General features: G+C 34.9%; 1 protein-coding gene across 1 annotated transcript in view; it reads left to right on the top strand.

The window, feature by feature from the left end:
- Positions 1-5379: 5379 nt before the first annotated feature.
- The window catches only part of LOC117913782, a 37811-nt gene continuing 17231 nt past the window's right edge, over positions 5380-25959 (top strand). The window contains exon 1 of the mRNA XM_034828820.1: positions 5380-5411. The gene's annotated coding sequence lies outside the window, so the exon portion shown is untranslated. The remainder of the gene's footprint in view (positions 5412-25959) is intronic.

Genomic DNA, 25959 nt, shown 5'->3' with positions numbered 1-25959 from the left:
TTCAAACAATCAAGAACTACATCAAGCTTCATTTCCACGTAGCTTTTATAGAATTTTAAAATTCAAAACTAGCTAACTAAATTATCACAACTTCATGGCTGCCACCATCCACTACATTCATATATAGATTTTTATTTAAAGTTCAACAAACATAATTTTAGCGACCAAGACGAAATAATTTTTGTTCATAAATGTTTTTATAGATGAAATTTAAAGTTTATTTGATAGTAATTTTAGAAAATATTTTTATTTATTTATTTATTTATTTATTCTCTCGTATAGGTCTGAATCACATATATACCATTAACTAATCTCCATGGCCGACACCCATTCTCATTCCACTGATAATAAAAATTAAAAATTAAAACAAAGCATTGACACTCTTCCATGCCTGCCATGCATGCATTCATTGTATTTTTAAATCTCAAACAAACACCAGCCATTGACATCGCTCGTAGCCAACCACATTATTCCACATTCAATTGATTTTGAAAGTTCAACAAAAGCCATTACCAAAGAATTTCGATGGCCGACCACCATCCATCCTCACATCAATTTATTCTTTTTAAATCAAACAAAGCATTTCACTAACATCCTTCCATGATCGGTATGTGCTAGGTTATTGATTTTTCTTTTATTCAAATAGAAATAAGGATATCAAAACTCACCTTTATATCTTGTTCTGATGGTGATTAAAATTCTGATGATGAGTGCATGTATCATTGACGGGTGTCATAGTGCAACAGTGGGTGAACTCAATCCTCCTGCAAATCTGACATGGCCGCATGTATTTCTTCAATGGAGCTGATGGCAGTTTGCGTGCTAATGATCCTTAGTAGTGCATGCTGATTTCCTTCATGATGGATGCTGATTGTGTGTACTCAGATGAAGATGTAGGAGACATGGATGATGTATTGGAGGTTTATTGTTGATGCGTACGTGTTTATGGATATGCAGATGCTGTGGTAGACGGGACTGGTGTGATGTGCAGACAACGCGATGCATGTGTGAAGCTGATGGAGACGCTTGCCACTGGTGGAAGTGAAGCTGATGTTAGTGCGTTGTCCGCAGATGAGGGATCCGATTGGTGGTCTTTTCCAGAATGCCTTGATGATTCTTCTCCTCTGCTGAAGATGCGCATTCAAAATCCCTGATGATTTTGGCTAGCACGTGGTGGTGGTGTGTCTGTTCCACTGTTTGGAGAGCGAGAAGGGTGAAGGAAACTGAGAGAAGTGGTGATGAATTGACGTGATACTGAATCTGGAACACAACTGATGGAACCTCCCGGAACGAGATGCATTATGGTAGCGATGCTCTGATGTGCAGCAATGAAGATGTCAAGATGTCGTGTGTTCAGAGGATGCAGAATGGCGGAGATAGATAATGCGCTGATGGTGCGCAGATGATAGCCAGGTGGTGGAGCCTGCGTGTTATGCTGACAGAAATCTAAAAAATGGCTAGATGAAGATGTGGGTGCAGTGTCCAAATGATGGAACTGGTGTGCTGGTGTAGATCTTCAATGGCGGTGGTATGTTCTACTTCCAGAGATGGACATGGTGCTAATGCCGAAAACTGAAGCTCGTAGAAAACGCTAGGTCATGCCGTGTTGATGCAATGCCATGATGATCTGTTCTTCCTCTCTCTCCGAAAAACCCACTGCAAGACGGAGAGGATTCTTCTTCCCGGTCGGCGTGTCCTCCCCCACCATTGAAGCTTCTGGAATCCATTAGACACGCAATCCTCATGCTACCATATGCCAGCTGCCAACAGAAAGATTGATGCTTCTTCCAGAGTCTTCTCCCAGTCCCGTGTGGTAGTACGGTTCTGACCCATTCACCCCGTGGCAAAAGTCTTTTGGAACATTAGAAACCAATGTTTTTAGAACCGGACTGGACATTGAACTGGAAAAATTATCGGTTCATGGTTCACTGGTCGGACCGGTGATTGAACCGCGGTTGAACCGGTGACATCATAAATATATATATTTTTATATATTATTAAAATTTTAAAAAATATATAATATTATTTTTTATATTTTTATTAATCAATTAAATATAATTTAAAATAAAATAATTAAAATTAATTTTTTTTAATGATGAACCTTAACAAATTTATATTAAATATATATTATCAAAGACTATCATAGTCCAATGGTAGCATGCATTGAACTCAAGCCACGGTTTTGATTTAATAAAAATTAAGATGAATTATTAATAATTAATAATTAATAATTATTTATATGGAGGAATTCTCTCACTCGAGGCATCAAGAAGCCCTTTTCTCTGAAGGTGCCCTCCAGACGACACAATCCCTAAAAGGTAAAAAGGCCCTACTTTCCTCCGCCACTCTCAATCCTCGCAGTTACTAATCTAATCATGTTTTTTATTTTTTTCTTTGCAACCCCTTTTTGATTCCCAAGAAAATCCATCCCCCATTTGATTTCCGAGAAAATCCATTCAAAACCCCCAAGGAAAACCAACAAAATTGCTATTTTTTTTGCTCCCTATGTTTTCTGGTTCTGTTCTAGGGGTCTCTTTGCTTTTATGCCAATGGATTTAAATTTCACAAACCTTAACTCCACAATTTTTGAGAAATATCGCCAAAATTTTTCGATATTTCAAACACTGCCGGTGATAATGGGAACAGCCGCAGGGGAAGGGGGGTTGAGTGGCCGACGACTAAGCTTCGCAGCGTTTCGGGGGAGGGCTTTCCATCGAGCGGGGGCTGCTGCCAGCGGGACGACGTTCCAGTGACCGACGACAATGGGAACAGCTGCGCGGATGCTGGGAGGAAAAAAAAAAAAAAAAAAAAAGATTGAGTCGGACAATTAGGAGGGAACCGACCGGTTTGTCCAGTTCTGCTGTCCAATCACCGATTCAACCGATTCAATTCGGGCTCAACCACTTTGCGGGCCAATTGGCCAGATCGGACCGAAATGGTGATCGATCGATGGTCAAACCGACCGGTCCAGTTTGATTTTTAAAACATTGTCAAAAACACATCATGATCATGTGAGCTCCCTCCTCATCCTCACGGGAGTGAGACTCATCTAAAATGTATGATGGTGAAGTGCTTTCTATAGGCATGCAGTGGTACTGTATTTAGGACGAGTGATGAAAATTCTCCCAAGTTACTGATAGTACTCCTCAAATGGATCCATGCATGGTGATGAGAATTCTATTGAAGACACGTGACCCTCCATCCACTAATGATATCCTCCTTCACTCCCAAATAGAAGAGTGAGACCAAATGAAAACTCTCAAAACCATGAAATGAGTATCGTAATAAAAAGAATTAAAATTAGTTAATTCATTATTCTAATCGAATTCATCTAAAAGCGATACCAAATGAATTAATCTAAAACAATACTAAACACATTATTCTAAAATAAGATTAAAGTGATGTTTATTTTTTTACTTAATTCATTATGGTAAAAAAAAAATAAACATTCCTAAGTGAATTAATCTAAAGAAAAGTCAATCTTAAAAAAAAAATTAAAAAAAAAAGTAATTAAAAAAAAACTATCCCAAAGAAAAAAAACAAAATAAAAAAAATTCACTAAGAAAAGCAAGATCCTAAACTAAATTTGAAGGCAACTAAAATCACGATAAGGTTCCACCTAATCCCTCCAAGATATATCTTCAAAAGAGATTTGAAGCCGCAATAAAAACTTTAAAAAACACCTGCCAAAAGGACAAAATTAAGGGTTTGCGATAGAACAAACCTTCTCAGAAATCCCTTTTTCCTTTCTTGTACTACTTGTTTGAGCATGAGGTCATCCATGACTTCCTCGATCCACATCATAGGCTATATTGATCATGGATCGTAGTACTCTTTGACTCCTTTTCAATGAACTGGAGCTGTTCTTCAACTACAACCAAAGCTGCAGGCTCTCGAATGAGCAGAAGAGAACGCTTCTGTATCACCCTTGATACAACATCCTTTGCCATGAATTCCAAAATTCTATTCCTCCAACTCAACATATTCGTCTTCTGGTATAAGCTGAATTAATTGGAATGAACAATACTAAAGCAGTAGCTAAAATCCCAAAAAATATGAAGGTCTAATGGAATGCCTTAGTGGAGCTTCATTGAAGACAGAAGAAAAAGATTGCATTTGATTCATAATTGATGCCGTTAGCATAAAATAAACATTTCTTATTATGTATGCAGCCATGTGGACGTTGAGATTCCTTACATGGCAATGGAGGATAAGCTTGGAGGAGAGGATAGGTTTAGTACATGATGGGAATTGAGGATAAACTTTCATTTCATTCGTAATGGGAATTGAGGTGATTTGATTGATGGGATGTAACTGGATAGAGTTACTTATTAGGATGATAAATGAGGTAGGTTGGGGTCACTTTCACCCTATCCCTTTCTCATTTATTTATGTTTATTTTTATTAACGTTAAATAAATAAATAATTAATTAATTAAATTTTTATATCTGTCCACTATTATTTATATTTATTTTCATCCACATCAAATAAATATAACAAAAGAAATATAACAAATTTTCATATCTGCTCCATCTTGTATAATTTTTAAAAAAATTTCATTATTTTATTTTAAAAAATTTTAAATTTTTATTAAAAGTAAATATAATTTATAAATAAATAATATTATAAATATCTATAATTTATTTTTATGAAAATTAATATATTATTTATGTTAAAAAAATTTTAAAATAAAGAAAAAATGAACTAAAATAATTTTTTATTTAAAATTATAAACAATCAAGACAAATTGAACTGACATAAAGTTATATATAAATCTATCCCAAACCCATTTTGGGTTTTAAAAACTCCTCAAACCCACTTTGAACCCGTTTATTTTTATCTCAAACTCTTCCCATTATGGTAGGGACAAAAATTGACATATAAAAAAACCTAATCCATTGTCCTTCTTATTATGATAACATTATTTGTGTTTTTTTGACACATAATGTTTAGCTTTACTATTACAACTTAAATTAAAAAGAAAAAAAAAATATTTTATTTTTATTTTTTGACACATTGATAGATTCCCAATTTGAGTTCAATTATTTCAAATCTTAATATTAGTATATAAAGATTAATAAGGTCAACTGGATTTAATACGTCAATCCCGGAGAAACATCTGGGGCCACCTGGAGCTCGCTTGGGACAAACCTAAACGCCAGAGAGAGGCCATTACTTCTTCACAGAACTCCAGACCCGCGCTGATTAAAGTGATGACAGAGACTGAATATGCAATTTTAAACCATTGTCGGTCTCACTAAATTAATGCCACACCAAAAAAATAAATAAATGAGGTAGGGAAGACTTCACTCACGTAGACTTCACTGACTATTTCTGCTTGCACTCTTGACCGCCCATGTCACATCTGTGTGTCTCTCTCCCTCGCATCACATTCCAAGACTCGTAGAAAAGTGGGTATGTTTTCTTTGGCCTAGATTATTCTCAATTTTTAATCTCAATTACATACAAATTTGTTACGGTTTGATCCTTGCTTGTTGGCCTATATGAATACTAATGAGTTTGAGGTTATTGTTATTGTAAGTTTGTGGAATTCTGAATGAGTTTGGGTGTTGGGTTGAGCTCCGTTTGGTTGCTGAGAAAACCATTTTTCTATGTAGTTGTGCCAGTGTCTATTTACTAGGCAAGCAAGTCGGAATCTGGTTTGTAGTGAAGTAATTAGTTTCCTTCTTTATTTGAAAATTGAAATTAGAAGTGCATTTTGTTTTACTATTTGAAATCAGAAACACCCTCTGAAAAAAATCACTCCCAATTTCCAAAAATGTGCTCATGGAAGAAATTGCTTAGATGTGCTAATCACTGTGTTGAAAGCAAGAGAGGATGCAAAAAATTTGAATTTTTTACTTAATGAATTATTAATGGTGTGATACCATTCTTAGAGGGAAAAAAGTAGTGTATAGTTTCTCTAAATTATGTAGACACACATTACATTTAGAGCAAACAATATCAACATAAAGAAGAGCAATTCCCTCCTGATGCAATGCTTCTCTACATGTGTTCACGTACACTTAATCTAGTAAATTTAATTTTTCAAGTCCAAAAATTAAGTTGGGTTTAGGGTCTTGTTAAGTATGGCTAATTTGCCATCCTTTAAATTTAGCCTAAAAGTATTTAGTTATGTTTCATAAATAAATTTATCACTATTATCTTTTATTGTTTTGATATTGAAAAATGTTTTGATAATAAGACGGAAAATTGATTTTTGGAAGAAGCCCCTATCAAGTGTTAGTATAAAATTTATAAGTGATTTTCTAGATTTAAAAAGTTATTTTTACACGATTTTCCAATATCTCATTTTTGTTTCTATAAATAGTGATTCCAAGTATTAGCATATAAGGAAAAAAATGAGTTTTATAAGTAAAAATAATTATATGTACACACCAATTAAAGGTAGTATTTATATCATTAAAATATAATACGTGAAAGGTTAAAGGTAGTGTATTTGATAAAAAAATATATATATGAAATGTTAATTCTTTTTAGATAATTGCTTGAAATTTGTATTTTATAAATTTGAGTTCTTATTTTGTAATTTTTTTTCATATGATAGTATGGAAACACACTTTTCCCAAAAAACAATTAATTTAATCCATTAAGTTATGTTTGGATTGAGAAAATTTTGAGGAAACTGTAAAAAAAAAAATAGTGAGGAAAAGTAGAAAGAAAAAAAAGTAAAGGAAAATAAAAAATAAATTTAAAGTCGATAAATTATTTTTATTTACTATTTTAAACTGATTTTACTTATTTTAATTTATCGATATAATATTAAAAAATTTGAAAATGTTTAAGTTTCTAACAATTTTAATTATATTTAATTTTCTTGCTATTTTTTTTATAAGATAATTGAATATGAAAAAAAATATATTTTTCTTAGTATTTTTTTTTCTTTAGTAATTCCAAGGAATCAAATATACCCTTAAGGATCAGTACAAAATAAGTCTACCAAGTAGAGGAAAGTTTGTTTATTTTTACTCATATCTAAGGATGTTACTTTAACTCTCGCAAGGACAAGATTAATTGAAACCCTGTTAAGAAGGAACGTAGTCCTTGAGAGACTTGAAGTCATAATAAAAACAATGTCACATGTTTGATAAATTTATTTAATATAACGACTTAATTTAAGTCATGAAGTAGATTAAATATATTTCATAAAATAACTTAATATCATAATTTAAAATAAAAATAAGTCTAAGTATCAAGTCAATATTGTTAACTTATTTTTAATCTTAAAAACTCGTTTGACTCATTTACAAATAGTCAGTAAAAATATAATTTATGATTATAACTTTACATTCATAACTTGTTTATTATTATTATTAGTAATTTTTTTTAAGGATAAGTATTTTTGTAGTTGTCTCTTGTTTTTATGATACTTTAAATATGAATGTATAACACTTAAATTTATTATCTAAAATTAATGAAAATACAAATATTAGTTAAAATTAATGAGAGTAAATATATTAATTTAATCATTTAGAATAAAATTTAAGTTTATTTAATCAAACAACTTTAATATTTAAAGTAAAAAATAAATAATAAGTTTTAAGCCAACAACTTAAAAACAAATTAACTTAAAATGAAATATTAAATTTTATCAAACACCCATAAGATCTTCCTAGAGAAGAGAAATTGTTCTCTAAGTTTCCTATGGAGGGTATTTCCTACGTGTCTTCAACAAAGGGGATACCATTGAAAAACCTTCATCACGGAGGAGCAAACACCCAAGTTATTCCATCGGAAAAAGAAACCCAAGTCCTCTTACTAACATAGGATATTACCTAAGCCTCCTCGTGATGAGAGTGATACTCAAATCTCATTGCCATGTCACGCCGTTGATGAGAGGGTCATGCCTAAGACCTCTCGTTGAGAGGCTGTGCTTATTCCTCAAGTCTCTCCTATAAACAAGGGCTATATCCTAATTCTTCTACAACAATAAGAAGGACATGTTTAGGCACCTTAACTAATGAGGGATTGTTGTCTAAGAATCCATACTAATGAAGAATATTAATCACCAAGCTCCTTATTAACAGAGAAGAATATCGTCTAAGTACTACCAATGAAGCTTATCATCTAAGTACTTTCATAGGCAAAAAGAAGATATCATCCAAGAACCCCTACCAATGGAAACAATGAATCTTTAAGATCCTTCATCAATGAAGGAATCATCTAAGTATCCAAAGGCATCACTTAATTCCCATAACTTGTTCCTTAACACCATGATTCTCTTGTAAAGTGTTTTGAGAAACCATTCAAAATATGAAAAATGCCTTAAAATTTTTTGTAGTATGTATAAATGTATGATACTTTCATATCAATAAATCGGGAAAACTATTTTTCATATTTGTATAATTCCCTAATAGAATTTTGTTCTTGAAACCTGTTCTTTTTGGGTGTGTATCAGCCTATCAGCGGGTGCCTTCCTACTCAATTAAAGGAAGCACTAAATGAAAATCAAAGCATGATGTTGGCTTAAGACCCAGCTGCTGCTATTGTTTTTCTTTCACTAAAAGTTCAATTAATAGGTTTCTTCATTTTCACAATCACTGCTAGACAGATGGAGGGATGAGTTTGATTGAAGAAAAACGAGCCTTCAAGAAATACTCTTTGTGTTGTGCCACAGATTAAGAAAACTATTAATACTACTTGGTGTGAATGTAATTTGGTTGCCAGTTGGAAATGACTCCTTTCATTTGGTGATACTCTTTGACTTTACCCAACATGTATTAAGAAAACTTTTTATTTTTATTTTTATTTCTTTCTCCTCTCAACTCCCCCGCCACCCTTTAGCAGCAACCTTCCATCCATGGTCTCCAAAAGATGTGTAAGTTTAAAATGTGTAAGTTTATTTATGCATTTCTTTATTTTATTTTCTTACTTTGATTTTAATAATAATTATTTATGAGATTTTGGGATGTTAATTAATATGAAATTTGAGTCCTTTTGTTGTTGGTGAAATTTGTTAGAGGATATTTGAGATGAGTTTTGCTCATTTAAATTATTTAATTTGGACATGAGATAATATCGTGGTATATTTTTGTTACATTTGGTTTTTATATATTAAATTAAACTATATTTTGGATGTTATTTTGGGTTAGCATAAATTGGGCTTAATTTTGATTATGAATTTGGAGTTTATATATTAAATTAGGTTTGGATTATGGAGTATTAAATTTAAACCTAATTGAATTTATTTTGATTTGTTACATTTGGGCTTACCTAATCAGTCTTGGTTAATTGGACTTGTATATTGGTTATTAATATGACGATTTTGGACTAGGGCCTATAGCATGTAGGATACTTTTGTCGGGTTATATTTGCTAATTTTGAGCATATTTTTTTATTGGTAAATTTTATTGAACCAATTTGAGGATTCCTTTTGGATTTATTGAATTTGGGCTTGAATTATTTTGAGCTTTGTGTATTTCTTGGATATTTACTTTGGACTCATTTTTGTTTTGCATGAGTCCATTTCACTATTGGTATTATGTTGGCTAAGCATGAATTTATAACACATGGAGAACCAAATTTCATGGAAGAAAATGAGACTCATGAAGGTTGTAAATGGGGCATTGAGCTTGTTATAAATTTGTTTGAGTACATATTTTATTTCCCTATTTCTATTTAGTTTAATTTCTATTAGTTCATGTGAATGTTCTCATGTATATATTTGTTGGGTGTATTTAGAATTGAATAGTTAATAACTTAGAAAATTAGCTTTAATAAAAGAAATGGTTCAATAATTATGTTTTAATAAAAATAATACCTTAGAAAATATTCTTCTTAATAAAAGAATTTTTTTTTAAATAAAAATTTAGAAAAATGCTTTTAGGAAAATCTAATTTTTTTTTTTTAATAAAACTCAAAAAAAACTGTTTTTAGCAAGTATTGTTCAAAAATTTATTTGTTTAATAAAAATTGTTTTGTAAAAAAAAATTGTCCCAAAAGTTAATTTTTAATAAAATTTCCCAAAAAGTGATTTTTAAATAAATTGTGTTTCCTTAATTAGAATTATTATGGGATTAAAAGTAATTTTATAAGTAAAGGTTTTATTTTTTATTTTTTATTTTTTTTAATGAGAATAGGATTAGTTTTGCAAATTAAAGTTGTAGAAATTATTTTCATAAACAAAGTTTGTAAAGAAATTAATTCCTTTATAAATAAAAATTAAATTGAAATACTTTTGTAAATATTCATACTTTTTTCTAGTAAAAGTAAGTAAAAATAATTTTTTATTACCAAATTGAAATTTTGTAATAATTTCTTTCGATAGAATAGGTGCAAATAATTTTCTTAAAAAATAAAAATTGAATACAAATAAAATTCAATCAAATAATTTGTTGCAAATAATGGAAATCTTTTTAAAAATAAATAAATTAAAATTATTAATTCAAAATTATTTTTAATAAACTCCTTAAAAATTTCTTGAAAAAGTACGGAAGGAATGATTGCTCTTCATTTCCTACCTTACCGACTAAGGGTCCATTTGAAAAGTGTTTTCGAAAATAGTTCTAGAAAACATCTTTTGAGAATAATTTTCTAAAACAACTTTTAGTGTTTTTAGAAAAAAAAAAAAAAATGTGTTTGGATGGTGAATTCTAAACAACAGTTTTTTGTTCTTAAAAACTAAAAAAACCATGTTTGGTTGAATCAATAAAAATAGTTTTATAAAATAAGTAAAATACAAAACTTGTTTGGAAGTTGTTTTTTCAAATTGAGTGTTTTTTAATTAAAATAATTTTTAGATTTACACTTTATTAACATTTAACACAATTGTATCAATTTTTAAAATTATTTGCAATATTTTCAATTTTAATAGAGATGCATTTGTGAGGACATTCTCAAGGTATTGCAAATTATTCAAAATTGTGAACTTGGTCATTAAGTAAGAGGGTTTTGAGATAGGTCATTAAGTAAAACAGTTTCCCGATATGTCAATTTTAATGTGTCAAGCATGATGAAACGTAAAATATGATAATTGAAAAAGTAAAAAAATTATAAAAATATTACTAAAATTATTAAAAATATTTATAATTAAATAAATTTAAATTATTAAATTTATATCATATAATCAAATAATACATCATTACCATATAAAATAATATATTACCAAATCTTATTCAAATCCTACAATTTCATTAGAATTTATATGATTTAATATTCTTATTATATAAATAAAATAATAAACTACTATTAAATAAAATAATATTGCTAAATTTGCTTCTCATTTCCGATGCCCAAACAGTACCTGCAGGCAAGCAAGTTGGAATCTGGTTTGTGAAGTGATTAGTTTCCTTCATTTTTTTGAAATCAAAAGTGCATTTTGTTTTACTATTTGAAGCACCCTCTAAAAATCACTCCCCATTTCCAAAAAATGTGCTCATGGAAGAAATTGCTTAAATCATGTTCTAATAAGAGTGTTGAAAGCAAGTGGATGCAAAAATTTGAATTTTTTACTTAATGAATTATTAATATTGTGATATCACTCAGAAAGGGAAAAAAGTTTGTAGTAGTGTGTATACCTCTTCTCAACCACATGTGGATACACAATAGTCTAGAGCAAATAATATCTACATGGAGATGAGCAATTTCCTGCGGATGCAATGTTTGTCCATATGTCATCCTTGACCTCAACCCCGGTGTGGGACTTTTCCTACCAATCCTGCAATCCCATGGAATAATGAGGATGTTGTATCTATACGAGGATCATTGTAATATCACACATTTAAAACTTCATTAATTGAGCTTAACATGGATAATATTTATATTGCATGAGATGGGAATCATTATAATATATCCCACTTTTAAAGCTGTGAAGGCCCTTCTGTCATTTTCTAATGATCAATCGGCATTCAGATCTTCTGTAGTAATCTGATAATTTCCTTTTATATTTCCAGGCATTAGCTGCATCATCATCATGAATAAGAAGGCTGCCTCAAAGCTCCAAAGTATGACAGAATTTTGGAATGAGTGGCAACTCCGCCTATTTGTTTCATTCAGTCTCTTCTTACAAATTATGCTCGGCGTCCTGGGCAGCAGGAGAAAATATACAAGCAGAAACTGGCTTAGATACATCCTTTGGCTAGCTTACTCACTCGCATATCGGATAGCTGCGGTTTCTATTGGCATAATCTCCAACGACCTAGGATATTGTGATAACCCATCACAACAAATACGAGCATTTTGGGCACCATTTCTGCTACTGCATCTTGGCGGCCCGGACACCATCACAGCCTATTCTTCGGAAGACAACGCATTATGCAAAAGATATTTTCTTGGGCTCTTCACGCATTTTGTGGGGGCAGTTTACATCTTTCTTGGATCCTGGAAGGCCACACCACTCAATATTCTGGCCATCCTAATGTTTAAGGCTGGACTGATCAAGTATTTGGACAGGACTTTGTATCTAATGTCCAGAAGTAACGCTCGTTTTACAAAATCCGTGATCCGGTGGCTCCGGGATAAGGGTGACGACGATGACAGCGATGACGAGAGTGGCGGCGGCGGTGGCGCCTGGGGCGGCGGTGGCGCCTGGGGCGGCGGTGGCGCCTGGGGCGGCGGTGACGCCTGTGGTGGCAGTGACGAGGATGACGATGGTGACGAAGGTGACGAGGAGCCTGGTGATGCAGCATTCACGGCAGGGTACTATTTCAAGAAAGCAGAGGGATGCCATGTTTCATGCCAGCCAGAAATTAAAAAGCCTGAGGTGGTGATTATACCTTGTCCAGCACCCAGAAACAAGAGTATCCCAGAAGCAGCCATTTTGCGAAAGGCTGATAAATTCTTCCCCAAGTTCAAGCCTTTATTTGCAAATCTTGGCCTTGAGTCGACAGTTCTTAGAGAAAGCAAATCCTGCTTCCAGAATTTATCTTGGACGGAAGCTTTTGAAGTGACTGAGATTGAGCTTGGATTCGTGTACGACATTTTCTATACCAATGCAGCTGATAATAAGCGGGGTGTCCTAAGCCGTTTCATCTGTCTATGTTTGACAATCTCGACATTCATGGGCTTCTCCATAATTGACAAGCATGAGTACCCAACTATTGACGTGATTATAACATGCATTAAGGCAGCCACGAAATTATGCGCTTTGAAAGGAGAATGGGCACTTGAAAAGATGAAGTGTTGCTGTAGATTAAGTTGGAGCATTGGGGAAGAATTCGATGAGAACATTCTCCTCTGGCATGTAGCTACTGAGATCTGCTACTATACTGATCTAAACAAAAATTCAATCCCTGTCAAGAACCCAAACCGTGAAGCAAGCAAGCTGCTATCAGATTATCTGTTGCATCTTCTGGTCAAGCGCCCCCATGTGCTGCCTAATGGAATTGGACAAATCCGATTTCAAGACAGCAGTGCTGATGCCACAGAATTTTTTTCGGAGTGGAAAGCACATAAAAGATAGAATCCAAGCTTGTGAAAAGTTACTTCAAGTGAACACTGAAATGCCACAACGGAAAGTGAAAGGAGATAAAAAAAGGAAAGTGAGAGGAGATAAAAAAAGAAAGTCAGTGCTATTCAATGCCTGTTGGCTGGCTAAGTCTCTACAATCCCTGGAGACGGAAGAGGAATGGAAATGTGAAAAGAAATGGGAGATGATGAGTCATGTATGGATAGAGATGCTATGTCATGCTGCATGTCAGTGTCCATCGAATCACCATGCCGAGGGGCTAACTCAAGGCGGAGAGCTGCTCACTCATGTCTGGCTTCTCATGGCTCATTTTGGTATTACTGAACATATTCAGGCTCCACGGCGCCGCACCAGGGTTAGCCTGTTTGCGAATGCTGAATGCTGATGACAAAGAGGTAGGGTGGATATTCTCCATTTCCATGGAAATTCCTTTTTTCTCAAAAAAGGTTTTCAATCCTTTCATGCAAAAGAGTTTCTACTGGGGTGGTTAAAATTCCACCATTGTTAGACTTGCTTTAAGTTTTATTTTGAAGGTGGAGTCTTTCACCAGAATTGTTACTCCCATTTGCGCTTTGTTTCATTTAAGGGGCATATGTAGAATATATATATTGTGTGTGAACCTTTACCTTATTGTATCATATTGTGTGTGGAATCTTTAAACATTTTTACATCCATTTGCATAGAATTCGTTAATAATTAAGGTAGAAAATAAAGGAAATGATTGGTATGGATGAAATGGAAAATATCTATATTGAGCAATGTTGGAAATCAAGCCCACGTCGCCTTCCATCCTGTGCGTTCCTCCCCATATTTAGCATCCTCTGTTTACTTCCCTAAATTAGTGAAATATACTGCCTTTATTATAATTGATTTAGGAGTAATTCTAGCAAGGTAGTTTATTCACTTTCCATGTAAGAGTTTATTCTCTTTCCATGTAATAGTTTATTCACTTTCCATGTAATAGTTTATTCACTTTCCATGTAAGAGTTTATTCACTTTCCATGTAAGAGTTTATTCTCTTTCCATGTAAGGGAAATTCCGTCCGGTGATAGTATACCAGTCCGGAATTGTCTCATATCTGTAGGCTATTTATTTATGCTTTCTTTCATTGTAATAAGAGTATCATAGAATGAATTGAGTCTATGTTCCTCCATAGTTAGTCTTCAAATTCTTCATGGTATCAGAGCAGGTTTAATCCTGTCTCATCGTCTTCATCTTTAGTCAGTTTTTTTTTTTTCTACTCAATTCTATTCTTCTAGGTTATGCCTAAATACGGTCCAGCCTTTGGAATGGCTACCAACTCATCATCCTCTACTTCTGATATCATCATCTCATCGTCTTCATCCTCTCATCAAATGGAAACCTCTCATCTGCCAATCACAGCCCATAAACTGAATGGGCAAAATTATTTGCAATGGTCTCAATCCATATTAATGTTTATACGGGGAAAGGAGAAAGATGACTACATCACCGGAGCTTCGGCGGCACCAGAAACCACAGCATCAACCTACAAGAAGTGGATAGCAGAAAATAATATGGTCATGTCCTGGCTAGTCAACTCTATGACCCCTGACATTGGTGAAAATTTTCTGTCATTTGATACTGCCAAAGAAATCTGGGACATTGCAAAAGAAACTTTCTCAGACAAGGAAAACACATCTGAAATCATCCAGATTGAAGGCATCCTCCACGATTTGCGTCAAGGAAACCTTACGGTAACTGAATATTTCAATACTCTTACTCGTCTATGGCGTCAACTTGATACGTTTGAGGTTCATAACTGGAATTGTGTTACAAATGGTTTGTTGTATAAAAAGATTGTCGAAGGGAAACGTGTGTTTAAATTTTTGTTAGGTTTGAACAAAAATCTTGATGAAATCAGAGGAAGAATCATGGGAGTAAAACCTCTACCTAGCCTCAGAGAGGCATTCTCTGAAGTGCGTCGTGAAGAAAGTCGGAAAAATCTCATGATGGGATCCCATCAACAACTGAATATGGCAGAAAGCTCGGCTCTTAAGACTCAATTCGCTCCTTTTGACAACCGTCAAAAAATTAAAGGAGGTAGACCTTGGTGTGATCATTGCAGAAAGCCGGGACACTCAAGAGAAACTTGCTGGAAGATTCATGGAAAGCCAGTAGATTGGAAGCCACGTCAACCACTTGAGAAAGAAGGACGAGGCAATCATGTGGCTACCGATGAACAATCGCCACAACCTGAAGCTAGCCCTTTTAATAAGGAGCAAATGGAGATGCTTCAGAAACTACTGTCTCCTTTCTTGTCAGTACAGTCACAAACTGGCTCATCTTCCAACCAGCTCATTGGTTCCGGAACCTTGGCTCACAAAGGTAATTTTTTGAGTGCCTTTACTGTTGGTAAGAAACGTAAAAAACCTTGGATCGTGGACTCAAGAGCATCTGATCATATGACGGGAGATGCGACAATTTTTGATACATATAGCTCATGTCCAAATAATTTAACAGTCCGAATAGCAGATGGTTCACTATCAAAGGTTGCTGGAACAGGTTCAGTTGTGCTATCAAGGGATCTTACTCTCAACTCTGTTCTCCTTGTTCCTAACTTGGACTGTAATCTATTGTCAATTAGTAAACTCACTAAGGAAAAGAGGTGTATTACTAATTTTTCCTCCACTCACTGTGAATTTCAGGATTTGGATTCGGGGAAGACGATTGGCAATGCTGAGGAATGCTCTGGACTCTACATCCTTAAGGAGCTCCATGATCCACAAGAACAACCTCAAATGGCAGTTGGTAGTAATTCTTTTTCGGTTTCATGTCAAAATAACGATAGTGCAATTATGTTGTGGCACTATCGCTTAGGTCATCCAAATGTTATGTATCTCAAGCATTTATTTCCTTCATTATTTCATAAAAATCCAAAATCCTTTGAGTGCGAAATCTGTCAATTATCAAAGCAAGTCCGGTCTCATTTTCCCATTCAACCCTATAAAGAGTCTAGTCCATTCTCAATGATTCATAGCGATATCTGGGGTCCGTCAAGAATAAAAGATGTAACTGGTACTAGGTGGTTTGTCTCATTCATAGATGATCACACTAGATTAACTTGGGTATTCCTCATGAAAGAAAAATCTGAAACGAGTCAAATTTTCAAAAATTTTAAAAATATGATTCAGACCCAATTCCAGTCAAAAATACAAATTCTAAAGTCTGATAATGCTAGGGATTATTTCAACTCCATTCTAGGAGAATTTCTAGCACAAGAAGGGATAGTTCACTTAAGTTCATGTGTTGATACCCCACAACAAAACGGAATCGCTGAAAGGAAAAATAGGCATTTGTTAGAGGTGGCTAGATCACTAATGTTCTCCATGAATGTTCCAAAATTATTCTGGGGGCAAGCTGTCCTTACGGCAGCCTACCTCATCAATAGGATGCCGTCTAGGGTACTAAAATTCCAAACACCTTGTCAAACACTCCTAAAATCCTTTCTGACTACTCGTCTCATCTCCACCGTCCCACCCAAAATTTTCGGGTGCTCTGTTTTTGTTCATATCAATCAACAACATCGAAGTAAACTTGATCCTAGGTCACTCAAGTGCATCTTTCTTGGGTATTCTTCAAATCAAAAAGGGTATAAGTGTTACTCTCCGGTCACAAGAAAATTCTACAATTCAATGGATGTCACATTTTTTGAAACCCAGCCTTACTATCCCAAAAACGATATTCAGGGGGAGAATTCAACTCAGGAATATCAATTTTGGGATCTTGAGTCATTCAGTGAGCCACCCATCATCACTGAAAATCACATTCCTCCAGAGTCATTTAATCAGCCCGAGTCCATTGTTGACTTGTGGGATAAGGAGCACATCCAAGAGGAAACGGAGGAAGGAGCACTTTCTCAACAAACCCATGAGGCTGAACCGGGTCCTAATCCAAGCAAACTTCCAGGTAACAACGCTCCTGATGGTACTGTTGATTCCGAGTTAGAAAATGATATTCTTAATATGCCCATAGCTTGGAGGAAAGGAATTCGATCATGCACTCAGCATCCCATTGGAAATTTTATTTCTTATGATAAGCTATCACCTACGTTTCGTGCATTCACTTCTAGCATCACAGAGATACAAGTTCCTCGGAATATTCAGGAAGCTTTCAAGTATCCTAAGTGGAAGGCGGCAGTCGATGAGGAAGTTCGGGCGCTGGAAAAGAATGGTACGTGGGAAATTACTGACCTCCCAAGAGGTAAGAAACCAGTTGGGTGTAAGTGGATTTTCACAGTAAAGTACAAGGCAGATGGTAATGTGGACAGGTATAAGGCTCGGTTGGTTGCCAAAGGATTCACCCAATCCTATGGCATTGACTATCAAGAAACTTTTGCTCCAGTTGCCAAGCTCAATACTGTTCGTGTACTTTTATCCTTGGCAGTTAATCTCGATTGGTCACTTCACCAACTTGATGTGAAGAATGCCTTCCTCAATGGTGACTTAGAGGAAGAAGTTTACATGGACATTCCTGCTGGACTTGAGACGACATCAAACTTCAACAAGGTTTGCAGACTCCAAAATCCTTGTATGGTCTCAAACAATCTCCCAGGGCCTGGTTTGAACGGTTCACTAAGGTAGTGAAAGGGTACGGATTCGTTCAATGTCAATCTGATCACACATTATTTGTGAAACACTTCCCAGAAGGGAAGCTGGCAATTATCATTGTATATGTGGACGACATAATTTTGACAGGTGATCATGAAGAGAAAATTGACTTACTTAAAAAATTACTGACAAAGGAATTTGAGATCAAGGATCTTGGAAACCTCAAGTACTTTCTCGGAATGGAGATTGCTAGGTCAAAGAAAGGTATAGCAGTCTCACAACGCAAATACGTTCTGGACTTATTGAATGAAACAGGAATGCTAGGATGCAAGCCGGCAGAAACACCTATGGATACAACTGTCAAACTGGAAGAAAGTGATGGAAGTACGCCAGTTGATAAAGGAAGATATCAACGTCTTGTGGGGAAACTCATCTATCTTTCTCATACAAGGCCAGACATCGGCTTCTCCGTTAGTGTGGTAAGTCAATTCATGAATAATCCAACCGAAAAACACATGACTGCTGTGATCAGAATATTGAGGTACCTCAAGATGACACCAGGAAAGGGTCTCTTCTTTCAAAGAACAACAAAGAAAGAGATTGAGATTTTTTCAGATGCAGATTGGGCAGGTTCAGTGACTGATCGGAGATCAACTTCAGGCTATTGTTCATTTGTTTGGGGGAACTTGGTTACATGGCGAAGCAAGAAACAGTCAGTGGTAGCTCGTAGCAGTGCTGAGGCAGAATTTCGTGCTATGGCACAAGGTATCTGCGAGGGAATCTGGTTGAACAGGCTGTTAGAAGAATTACGGGTTCCATTGAAGCATCCCATGATGTTATACTGCGACAATCAAGCTGCCATCAGTATCGCTAAGAATCCGGTTCATCATGATCGAACTAAACACGTGGAGATAGATCGACACTTTATCAAGGAAAAGATTGAAGAAGGAGTTTTCAAAGTCAGCTACACTCCGACAAACTGTCAAACGGCTGACATTCTCACAAAAGCTCTTGCTCGAGTTAACTTCGAAGATCTGACAGGAAAACTTGGAATGATCAACATCTACAACGCGGCTTGAGGGGGAGTGTTGGAAATCAAGCCCACGTCGCCTTCCATCCTGTGCGTTCCTCCCCATATTTAGCATCCTCTGTTTACTTCCCTAAATTAGTGAAATATACTGCCTTTATTATAATTGATTTAGGAGTAATTCTAGCAAGGTAGTTTATTCACTTTCCATGTAAGAGTTTATTCTCTTTCCATGTAATAGTTTATTCACTTTCCATGTAATAGTTTATTCACTTTCCATGTAAGAGTTTATTCACTTTCCATGTAAGAGTTTTTTCTCTTTCCATGTAAGGGAAATTCCGTCCGGTGATAGTATACCAGTCCGGAATTGTCTCATATCTGTAGGCTATTTATTTATGCTTTCTTTCATTGTAATAAGAGTATCATAGAATGAATTGAGTCTATGTTCCTCCATAGTTAGTCTTCAAATTCTTCAAGCAAATTAAAGGGAAGAGATTCCTTATCTGAAAGACATAAATTGATATCTACAAGTGTTTGTCCACTAGCTTATGGATTTTTCTTAGGCTTTCTTCCAAGTTGATGTATATTCAATTAATGTTAATTCTTATAATTTGTGTTTTTTAAGTCCAAGGCTAAACCTTCCGGAGAATTTCAGTAAGAAGTCACATTTCTAAGAAAGATTATCTTCATGTTGATTATCAAAAACCTCAAAAAACCTTGTGGACTTTCAGATTCCCTGGCATGATGGGATTAGTTAGTGTACAAAGAATTCATCAAAACAGAGTGCCATGGACCTAAGATTTGATATGATAGATAGCTTGATCTTCAATCATGGACCCACTTTCTAACTTCTAGTGGATCAAGTCAGATGCCTGATCAATCCATATGGAATAATCAACTTCTCATACATCAGTGCTATATTGTGCCATTTCTGCTTTTTATTAAGTCAGATCAAGTCATATGCTTAATCTTAGTGGAGTTTTTCTCATATCAATTTTCATTAAGTCTTACACTAGCTAAACAAGGTCCGTGGCCAATTCCCCAACCTTCTAGGAAAATATGAGCTAAGGAAGATTCAAGATCCTGAGAAAGGCTCCAAACTTGCCCAATTTACCTTTTGATCTCCACCATGAAGAATGCAGAGTTTGGTTTCAAGGACCACTCTATCCTAGTGTGAGGCTTAGGTTGAAAACACTATAGTCTATCATACCATCTTCTTAATGATAATATGTAAGTTGAAAAGAATTCATCCACATAGCAGAGAGGTTTTTCTTATTGATTCCATTACTATGAAAGTGGATTATCCGGAGGCAGGAATCCTCCTCCAGAGTTTAGATGGGGCCAAGGTCTCAAGGCAATGTAAAAGACATGAGTTTTTACCAGAGAAGTCTTGCTACCTTGTCCTGATCCGGTGCCTAGTAATCTAAAATTATTGGACAAGTATAATTCAAATAGCATTGGGCTTTGAGATTTCAAAGTTGGGGACAGTGATATTAGTGGAAACTGCAATAGGTCATTCTAATACAGATGCAGGGAACAACATTACCCCCAAGTCAGCCATTCTGCATGAGGCTTGCTACATTTTCAACACTTTTAGGCACTACTTTGCAGATCTGGTTCATTCTTGTTCCAGAATACATTTGGTGAAAGCTTGGTGGGAAGCTTTCATCATTTCTGTGTTTATATAGCCTTCTTGATCTTATTCATTTAAGCTTAGTATGATTGTTCAACAATAGACTTCACAGATGATCAGATTGATTAATTGATCTCACACTCAAAGCTTATTGCCAGAACCACAATCTTGAAATTATATTGTTGTAAGTTCAAAACAAATTTCACCTCAAAAAAGGGTATGTTTATTAGCTGAACCCACACCCCAGAAGCTATGTCTAGTTGTATCATTTCTGTTAAGTAAACAGAGTAGTGATTAATTGAAATACTAAGCAAAGGAGAACCTGACAACAATGAAGAGAATGATGCTTCTCAACCCTCTTGACTCTGAACCAGGAAAAAAAATTCTCAAAGCCTAACAAGCGAATATTACTATGAACTTATAGTAGTGAACTCCTTGGGCATATGTTAACTTCAAATTCCTAAGAGTTTAGGCCAAGTTGGAGTTTAGGCCAAGTTGTAATTAACGGATATTTTAGGCCAAGTTGGAGTTTCAAGTTTGAATAGTCTTCTATTCAACGGTGGTTGAAAAGTCAAACAGACCATTTGAGAACACATGTCAATTTTGGATTAATGGAATTCGAAAGATTTTATTGGTCAATTAAGCGAATTAAATTTTTTGTGTCACGTCAACTTTATAATAGAAAATCTCTTAGGATTTTAGAAATCGAAATTTCCCGAAAAACGAAAAAAAAACTAAAACGAAAAATGAAAAATAAATTAATTAAAATTAATTAAGTAAAAAATTAAATTAAATTACTTAATAATAAATTTGAGAAAAATAAATTTTTTTTATTGGTGTTTGATAATTTATTAGTGAAGTGCAATTACAAAAAAAAATTAATAATAAAGAAACAATAGGAATTTGTGTTAAAAAACCTAAATGAATAAATATAATATATATATATATATATATATATGTATTTGCACGTGCACCACTTTTGCTTTCTTAATAGGTTAAAAGAAGAAGAAATAAAAGGTAGGAAAGGGGAGGAAAAAAAAAACTTGCAGAAAGGGGAGAGGCGCGGCGACTATGAAAGGAAGAAAGTGTCGTCCACCTTGGCCGACCGTTTCAACGGCCAAACATCATCCATTTCTTGTGAAATTTCAAGGGAACACTCTACTGAACACACGAAGAACATTTATACAGTGTCGGATTTCATTTTTAGCGGTTGGATTGTTAGACCTAATATTTTTTTCTTTAAAAAAATAAATATGAATCTCATTGTTGGAAGTCAAATATGTAATATATATGATATGAGAAATTTTATTGGATGATTTAGGAATTTTCTTTGGAATTTTTGTGATAATGGAAGTGTTTAGTTGTGGAAAATAATTGAATTTGGTTGTTGAATTTATTGGGATCGTTGAGAAATAATGGAATTTTGGTATAAATTATGTTTAATTGATATTTTAATTATTGAGAATTTATTTGGTTGTTTTTTTTTACTTTAATTGTGGAGAAATAATTGTATTTGATTATTGGAATTATTGGGATTGTTGAGAAATAATGGAATTTTGGTATAAATTATGTTTAATTGATATTTGAATTATTGAAAATTTATCAAGTTGTTTTTGGTAATTTAATTGTGGATAATAATTGTAGTTTGTTGTTGAAATTGTTAGGATTGTTGAGAAACAATGAAAGCATAGTATAAATTGTAATTTTATTGAAATTTGTATTAGTAGGAATTTTATTTGATATTTTTGATACTTGTGAATTAGGATAATTAATCTCATTGCATTTTATATGCATCATGATTGTGTGAAAGAAAAAAATATATATAAAAAGTGCATGAAATGGAAAAAGAAAAAAATAAAATGGTAATGAAAAGGAAAGGCCCGTAAAAGGCAAATTAAGAAGGGAATGAGATCCCTAGGGTGAAAGACCCAAAAATCTACCTCGAAAAGACTCCAAATGAGGAGTGTAGTTGGGTACAGACGTATATCCTTCAGTGAAAGCCCGAGAACAATAATGCATTGTATGACTATGTGTCACATCCTCATACACATTTTATTTAATTATTGAGAATTGTTGAAGTGATGTAATTTGATTAAATGAAACGTTTGGAGTTGCTTATTCTATGGTTGAATGCTTAGTTTATGTATTTTTTTTTTTTTTACCTTAGTAACCCCAATTAACCCCCTTGGGTGTAAGACACCTTACTAAGCTATGTGGAATGCTCACCTCTTCCTTCTTATATATTTTTAAATACAGATGTAACTCCTAAAGATCCACAGATAGGGCTGGGAGGGCTTCAGAATGCTCCAGGGGATTTTGGAGTAGCTTAGAAGATTTTGTTATTCTTGGTTGTGTTTGGTTATCTGGATCATGTTCTAGTAGATTTTTAAATTATGTAATTGTTTATGGACTATATTTTGAATTAAACTTGCTCTATTGTGGATACCCTTTTATTATTATTATTATTATTATTATTATTATTATTATTATTATTTCATGTAAACATGCCACTAATACTAACATTTTTATTTTGTCCCATATTCATGGCCCTATACCGGTTGCTAAAATTATGTTTGTTGAACTTTAAATAAAAATCTATATATCAATGTAGTGGATGGTGGAAGACATGAAGTTGTGATAATGTAGTTTGGTTTTGAATTTTAAAATTCTATAAAAGCTATGTGGAAATGAAGCTTAATGTAGTTTGATTGTTTGAATTAAAAAAATCAGCATGAGGAAGAAAGGTAGCTATGCATGTGTTGGTATCAGTGGCTGTCTGAATAACATAAAAACTTAAGGGAGTGAATGAGCAACCGGTATAGGGCCATGAATATGGGACAAAATAATTTTTGTTGAGAAATGTTTTTATAGACAAAATTTAAAGTTTATTTGGTAGTAATTTTAGAAAGTGTTTTTACCTTCTTCTTTTTTTCCATTAAGCATGAATCACATATATACCATTAACTAATCTCCATGGCCGACACCCGTTCTCATTCCACTGATAATAAAAATTAAAAATTAAAACAAAGCATTAACACTCTTCCATGCCTGCCATGCATTCATTGTATTTTTAAATCTCAAACAAACACCAACCATTGACATCCCTCATAGCCGACCACATTATTCCACATTCAGTTGATTTTGAAAGTTCAACAAAAGCCATTAACAAAGAATTTCCATGGCCAACCACCACCCATCGTCACATCAGTTTATTATTTTTAAATCAAACAAAGCATTTCACTAACATCCTTCCATGATCTGTATGTATACCTAGGTTATTGATTTTTTATTATTATTCAAATAGAAATAAGGATATCAAAACTCACCTTTATATCTTGTTCTGATGGTGATTAAAATTCTGATGATGAGTGCATGTATCATTGACGGGTGTCATGGTGCAACAGTGGGTGAACTTAATCCTCCTGCAAATCTGATGAAGTATTTTTTGGACATGGCCGCGTGTATTTCTTCAATGGAATGTATTGATTCTTAAATGGAGTTGATGGCAGTTTACGTGCTAATGATCTTTAGTAGTGCATGTTGATTTTCCTTGATGATGGATGTTGATTGTGTGTACTTAGATGAAGATGTAGGAGACATGGATGATGTATTGGAGGTTTATTGTTGTTGCGTACGTGGCTATGGATATGCAGATACTATTGTAAATGGGACTGGTGTGGTTTGCAGACAACGCGATGCATGTGTGAAGCTGATGGAGACGCTTGCCACTAATGGAAGTGAAACTGATGTTAGTACGTTGTCTGCAGATGAGGGGTCCGATTGGTGGTCTTTTCCAGAATGCCTTGATGATCCTTCTCCTCTGCTGAAAATGTGCATTCAAAATCCCTGATGATTCTGGATAGCACGTGGTGGTGTCCCCAAACCAATGCGTGGTGGTGTGTCTGTTCCACTGTTTGGAGAGCGAGAAAGTTGAAGGAAACTAAGAGAAGTGGTGATGAATTGACATGATACCGAATATGGAACACAACTGATGGAAGCTCCTAGAACGAGATGCATTATGGTGGCGATGCTCCGATACGCAACAAATGAAAATGTCAAGATGTCGTGTGTTCAGAGGATGCAGAATGGTGGAGATAGAAAATGCGTTGATGGTGCTCAAATGATAGTCAGGTGGTGGAGCCTGCGCGTGATGCTAACTGAAATCTAAAAAATAGTGAGATGAAAATGTGGGTGTAGTGTCCAAATAATGGAACTGGTCTGCTGGTGAAGATCTTCAATGGCGGTGGTGTGTTCTCCTTCCAAAAATGGAGATGGTGCTTCTTCTAATGTTGAAACTTAAAGCTCATACAAAACGCTAGGTCATGCCATGTTGATGCAATGCCATGACGATCTATTCTTCCTCTCTGTCCAAAAAACCCACTACAAGATGAAGAGGATTCTTCTTCCCAGTCGGCATGTCCTCTCCCTCTGTTGATGCTGAAGTCAACTAGAGTTAGATCCTCTCTCTGTTGTCATAGTAAAAGCTTCTCCCCAGCTACAAGAGATTGGGTTCTCTTCTTCCCTGCACAAAGGATGTCCAGATAGGTTGTCCGAACACACCCTCCGAAGCTTAAGTCAAACACCAAAATGGGTAGGAACCCTTTTAAGGAAATCAAATGGGTGAGCCCTTGGTGTTGCATGCCTGAGTTTTCATTTCAGAGGAGTTTTTATAGTGCCTAGGAGGGGGTCACTGTTGCTCTGAGTTAGCATTTTGACTTTTACTATCATGATGGCAACACTATGGATGGTAGGGTAATCATCACAATTTGGGCGGCTGGTAGGGGTCACTAGATGGTGCACCATGATGGTTTGCATGTCGCCTCAAACAACTGGAGGTATGGGGTAATGTGTGAAAGTTTTTCAGACATAGGCGTGTGAACCGGGAAAGGTCTCATCTGTCATTCCTTGTGTCAAGAACTCATGATTGCATACAGTATGAAGACAAGGAAGCTATTCGAAACACATTGCCAATTTGAGGGAGCCTAGTGCCATTGGTTGTAGGCCTATATGGTCCAGACGGGAACCTCTAGGTCCCATGATGGTATTTCAGACAGTACTAAGGGGAGTACCACGTAGACTAATAGTGGACAAACACGTGGGGAAAACCCCCACAATGCCCCTCTTTAACACGTGCACCTTGTCCCGACAGAAATGGCAGGTTAAAGTACCTTTTTCAAATTTCCTCAATAATCTTAGGACACATGTCTCTTAGGGGTATTGAAGTGGGTCACTTTCACCAAGGCTATTGTCAGGCGACGCACTACTTAGGAGGAATATTCCTAGGCGTCCCGCCCTCTGGGATGCC

This window comes from Vitis riparia, chromosome 5 (genome assembly GCF_004353265.1).
Source record: "Vitis riparia cultivar Riparia Gloire de Montpellier isolate 1030 chromosome 5, EGFV_Vit.rip_1.0, whole genome shotgun sequence".
NCBI lineage: Eukaryota > Viridiplantae > Streptophyta > Magnoliopsida > Vitales > Vitaceae > Vitis > Vitis riparia.
Note: the sequence above shows the minus strand (reverse complement) of the source record. Positions and strands in the feature narration are given on the sequence as shown.